This window comes from Chlorocebus sabaeus, chromosome 7, assembly GCF_047675955.1.
Source record: "Chlorocebus sabaeus isolate Y175 chromosome 7, mChlSab1.0.hap1, whole genome shotgun sequence".
Lineage (NCBI taxonomy): Eukaryota > Metazoa > Chordata > Mammalia > Primates > Cercopithecidae > Chlorocebus > Chlorocebus sabaeus.
The window spans coordinates 14,931,002-14,937,001 of NC_132910.1; the positions used below are offsets into that span (position 1 = coordinate 14,931,002).

The following is a 6,000-nucleotide window of genomic DNA, read 5'->3' on the forward strand; positions in this document are numbered from 1 at the left end:
AGCAATCCTCAGGCTCAAGCAATCCTCCCACCCCAGCCTCCCAATTAGCGGAGACTACAGGCACACACCACCATGCTTGGCTAATTTTTTAAAAAAAATTTTAGAGATGGGGTCTCACTATGTTGCATTATGTTGTCTCACTAGGCTGGTTTTGAACTCCTAGACTCTAACAATCCTCCCACCTCAGCCTTCCGAAGTGCAGGGATTATAGACATGAGCCACCACACTCAGCCTGAAGGTGAGCAGTTTACAAATAAAGAAGAGAAATTGTCCTTTCTGTGATGTTGCCAGACTCCCCCTGACTGGAGGTTACTATATCAGCCCTGTGAGTGATAACCAGGCTGTTTGGGCCAAAAGTCTCTCAAATGAAACTTGTCTCTGGTTTGAAAAGAGCCTTTCTGGGAGAAATGCCCACATGAATATGTGATTTTCTGTACTGAACATCTATCAACAACAGTGAAATTAAGTCAGGAAATTTTTAGCCATTTACAAAGTGATAACTGAAATTTGTGTTACCGTTCCTTTCTATTTGCAGTCATTTAATGCATGATTTCGTGATGAAGTTATGACCAAATACTACTTGAATTCATGATTTGTCTGGACTGCAGGGGGCAGATTTTGCTCAACATTTATTACAGTATTCATTCAGTGAGATTTTATTTAGCACTTGCTGCATGCCAGGTGATGAAACAAGTACTACAGATTAGGGCTGATTAAGGAAGACATGGTTTTAGATTCAGAAGCTTCCAGTCTACAGTAAAGACAAACAAGAAACAAAAGATGATAAACAAAAATGCTACATAGATTACTGTATAGTGTGAAATTATGATAAGAGCCACAAAGGAGGAGAGGATTGCCTTGATTGTATTTGTGTCTGGGGTAACTAACCTAGGGAAATGCGTGAAATTTAAACTAGATTCTCAGAAATGACTAGTTTAAAATGGAGTGGCAGATTGTATTTCCAAAACTAGTCACTACCATATGTCTGCCCCACATGCCCTTCTGGAACCTGTCCCTCCTCCATCAAGTGTTAGAGTCCATGTCCTCTCCTTCTGTCCCTGGACAGGTCTTTGTGACTGCTTTAACCAAGAAAGCATATCTGAAATGATGTCATATAACTTTGGAGGTACGTCATAAAAGGTGATGCAGCTTCCAATCAGCCTCCTCTCTTAGAAGCTCACCCTTGGTACCCAGCCACATGGAGAGGCCTCTGTGGGGATGAACTGAGACCCCAGGCCTCAGCCGTGGCTGAGTTGACAGCAGCAGATTTTCAGCCACATGAGGGCACCACGTTGGGGGGATGCTGCGACCCTTAGTCAAACCACCCTAGGTGATGCTGCATGAAGCAGACGAACCTTCTCTCCAATGCCTGCAAATTGCCGCTGTGTGAACAAAATAAATGATTACAGTTGTTTTCCAACACTAAGTTTGGGGTGGTCATTTACATAGCAATAGATAACCAGAAGACAGAGTATACAATGAGGGTAACAGACTGGAGGCAGGAAGAGCTTCACCTGTCCAAGGACATGAAAAGAAGCCAGTGTGACTGGAGCACAATGAGCAAGGGAAGGTGTGGAGTAAAAGGAGACAGAAGGGGCTGGAGCGGGCAGGCCAAGGCATCCTTGGAGGCAGGCTACCAGTCAGCTAATGTACAATGGGCTGGATGTATACCATGCAAAAATATCAGTTCCTGTCACTCTCACAACACAGGTCAGCTCCTCCAGCCTTGCGCCGCTCTTGTCACACCCATCACCAGCCCCACCATGTCCCTCCTGAGGTGCCAGGACCAGCAGGCAGGAGTCCTTTCTCTGAGTTGCTACTTTCTGGCCCCACCTCTTCCCTTTTAATTGCTTCAGTCCTAGGAATGGTAGCTGCTTCCCGAAGTTATTCATATCCGGGCATCTGTGTGACAAATTTCCTGATTACTCCTGTGTTTGAAATACCTAGGGTGTTTCAACACATTCGGTTTGCTAAACTGAATGCTGACAACAAATAGGATGACACTTCCCCACTCCCTGCTGCTGTGGCCCTTCCCAGAAACCCCCTGGACTCCCTGGGATCAAAGAGGTGACAGCAGCACCACAGGCACCCATCTCCAAATCTTGCTCCAGCGCTGAAATTAACATCAGTTCTAATTTGTTTGTGCTTCTGCTGTATAGAGGAGTAAATATTTTGAATATCATCCCCCTGTAGAATATGGAAATAATTTTAGACTTGATTCTAAATCCAATGAGAGGCCACTAGAAGATTGTAGACAGTGGCCTGACATCATCAAATGTATATTTTAAAGGATTACTTTGACTACTGTATGCTGAATATATTGGAAAGAGGGCAAAAATGAATGCTAAGAGGCTAGTTAGGAGGTTATTATACTTGACAAGGTGAAAAATAATAGTGGCCTAGACTAGGCTGATGATGTGGGCATAAGAATACAGGTTCTGTTAATCCAGTTTAGGTCATCAATAACCTTGCTTTTTTCTCTCTGTCTCTCTCCCCTGCATGAAATATAAGGATTGATCTACAAAAGCTATAAACTGTCAAAGCATAAGAAAAAAATATTTAAACAGAGACATTGGGTGACTATCACCACACAGGGCAATTAAAATGGAAACAGCTCTCACAGGCTCCCTAGTTTTTATCGACTAGCTGGCTTCACACACCAGAAGGCATTCCAAGGAATGTCAAGGTACTTCCTTCCCCACTCTTCCTCCTAGGAACTTTGTCCAGCATGTCAGTGGCCAGGTCTTGCTCTACAGGGTGACAACCATCGCTGCCCAGGCCAATGTTAGTAATTCTCCATATTTGCAATATCTTCAGAGCCTGATTTTCTCCTTCTTTCATGGAATAACTACTGTCCGAATTGCCTGGATGATTCTCCAGGCTCCATTGTTCACCCATCTCCTGTCCCCTCCTTTTAGAGTTCCTGCACAGCTCTGGCATTTACTTCTAATCCAGAAGCTTCCAGAAACGTCTTTGTGAACTACTAGGACCTTCTTGAGAACCTGGGACCCTGAGTTCTTTATGGAGGGCCTTCAAGGGTAGATATCAAAATGTGCTGAAAAGAACAAAAGGCTTAAAAGAATAGCTATGTTATGCTAGGAGAGTAACAGACCTCTCTGAGCCTCTGTTTTCTCACCTGAAAATAGAGAAAACCATCCATACCTGCTTGGGCTTTTAGGCAGTTCAAATACCTTTACCAAAGCTGTACCTAGCTCACATTAGTTGCCCAGTAAATAAGTCATTGCATTAAAAAAAAAAAAAGAATACAGGTTCTGGACAGATTTAGGAGGTAAAGCAGACAGTATCTGGGGACTCACTGTATGTGGGAATGAGAAGGAGGCTCCCATCAAGAAGAACCCTAAGGTTTCGGGTGTGAGAAACTTGGGGCATGAAGTTCATTTGCTGATAGGAAACTCAAAAGAAGCAGGCGGAGGAATGGGTCATAAGTTCCATCTGGGCCATATTTGGGTAAATGACTATGAGTCATCCAAGGGCAAATGTTGAGTAGATGCTTTGATATATAGATTTGAAGTTCAGAAGACAGAGATCTTTGCAAGAAATAAAAATTTCCAAGTTATCAGACTGTAGAGATGGTATGTAGAGCCTTAGAAATGGGTAAAATAATCTAGGAAGTGATTGTGGAGAAAGAGAGGAGTCCAGGTCCAGGATTATGCTATGAGGAAGACCCAGGAAAAAGGAAGGAAGGAAGGAAGGAAGGAAGGAAGGAAGGAAGGAAGGAAGGAAGGAAGGAAGGAAGGAAGGAAAGGAAGGACAGGAAGTGTGGTGTGGAAGGAAGGTAGGATTTGTTTTTCCTTTTATCTTTTTTGTAGAGACAGGGTCTCGCTGTTGCCCAGGCTGGTATTGGAACTCCTGACCCCAACTGATCCTTCTGCCTCTGTCTCCCACACTGTCAAGACAACAGGCATGAGCCGCAGCACCTGGAGAGTAGGATTTTCAATTGGAAATTTCAGGCAGGTATTGGGATTGCTGCACTATCCCTGGCCCATATTTTCAGTCTCATTCTTGCCTTAGTCCACAGTATTCTAAAGGTTGAAATGGTAGGGAAAATGGTGACATGGAGAGAACTCTCTGGATCAGACAGCCCTGACCTGGGAACAAGGCGCAGCTGCTCTCCCACCGTGTGACCAAGGTAAGCCTTCTGTTTTCCCACTTTCAGCCTCTATTCTCTTTTCTCTCTCTCTTTAACAAATAAAACGGTTGTAGAGATGGGGGTCTCACCATTTTGCCCAGGCTGGTCTCAAACTCCTGGCTTTAGGTAATCCTCCTGCCGGGGCCTCCCAAAGTGCTGGGATTACAGACATGAGCCACTGTGCTCAGCCCATTTTCTTTTCTGTTTATCAGTGTTAAAAGAGTGTTGTAAAAATAAAACAACTGGATGTGTATAGATATATTGATATACATTCAGATATATATCTGAAATATATATAGCTATATATCTGATATACATAAAACATATATAAATTGCTATCTATCTATAGATATACCTATATCCACAAACATATATATACATCCATATATACATACATATCTATAGATAGATGGCAATTATATACAAGATTTGCATAAAGTTCTCAGCATATGGCAGATACTATACAAATGTTGGCCCATCACACACACACATAGGCACACACACTCCTGACCACCCTCCTTCTTTCACACTTAAGAAAATAAGAACCAACTGATTTAAAAGATAATCCTCCACCAACGCTCTCGCCTGAAGAATTGATACTTTCAGAGCCCGGGAAGCCTTCTCAGCCAGCCAGAAGACAGAATCCGCACTGTGAGGCTCCCCAGCACATGGCTTGCATCATGCAGATGCCCACAAACCCTTCATTCAGAGATTGCTGAGGCTGGGGCTGGGCAGCCGCACAGGCAGCAAAGAGCTGGGTCTTGCGTGTACTGAGACTCTAGAGAGAATTTCTGTAGGTTTTATTGTTGTTTTGTCCTCTGGGAAGGCTGCTCTTGACTTTCTGGCAATAAATAGAGAAATATAGATAGAAGATGATAGATAGATAGATAGATAGATAGATAGATAGATAGATAGATAGATAGATAGATAAGCAGATATCAATTGAGAACATATATTGTCCCCAGGTTTCCCCAGTGGATATCCAAATTGGCCTCACTGCATCTGTAATTTAGAAATGATGTTACTCCTAAGGCACTGGGCGCAGCAGCTAGGAGGCCAGATACCTCCACTCCAAATACTCTGTCCTGGCAGTCCCCCTATTTCAAATGTCCTGTAAGGCTGTGTATTAGGCTCTGTGTCTTGCCTTGGGGCTTTGAACATATGGTCACCATTTAAAGATACAGGCAAAAGAAAGACATTCTTTTTTTCCCTCCAACTTAAAAGGAAATCATTTTTTACAAAAACAACATTATAACAAGCAACATGACCAGACATTTTATGGAAAGAAAAATTTAACCCTGAACCCTGACATACCAAGAAATCAAAATGTTTTCTTTTTTGTCATGCCCTTCACCATTCCTAATTTGTGAAATATTTACGATTGTAGCATTAAACACAAACAAAAACAAAACAGGCAGTGCCAAAGCTGTGTGAGCTCCCAGACCTGCACTCTCCCACCATCTTTTCCGACTCCTCTACCCAGATACGTAGAAGCAAACTGTGGGAGGCCTTCTCCTGCTACCCAGCCCACCTGCAGATGGTCCAAATGAAACCCCCCAAACCCTCAATCAATCAAATTTTCCAAACATTACCTACTGCGTGTTCAGCTCTCTTCTAGACACAGAGCAGAGTGGGGAGGAGGGATGCAGAAAAGAAATAGAAGACCTAGTCCTTACTCTCTGGGGCGTTGCCATGGCAACGGGAGGGGGGCTACAGAGGGGGTGGAAAAAGGGCACAATTACCGAGAGAGGCCAGGGCCTAACTGGGGTTCTTGCCCCGTTTCATGTGTGCAGGATGCAGCTGCCTTCTTTGTCCTTTGTGAATGAAGCCACTGATTGTAGCTTCTGAGG

The 6,000-nt window shown here is 43.6% G+C and overlaps 1 long non-coding RNA gene across 1 annotated transcript in view; it reads right to left on the minus strand.

Moving 5' to 3' along the window:
* LOC140712067 (uncharacterized) overlaps nucleotides 1-5,783 on the minus strand; it is a 29,551-nt gene extending 23,768 nt beyond the window's left edge. Inside the window, exon 1 of the long non-coding RNA XR_012093528.1 lies at nucleotides 5,743-5,783. This is a non-coding gene — a long non-coding RNA (uncharacterized lncRNA). The remainder of the gene's footprint in view (nucleotides 1-5,742) is intronic.
* Between the last annotated feature and the right edge of the window lie 217 nt (nucleotides 5,784-6,000).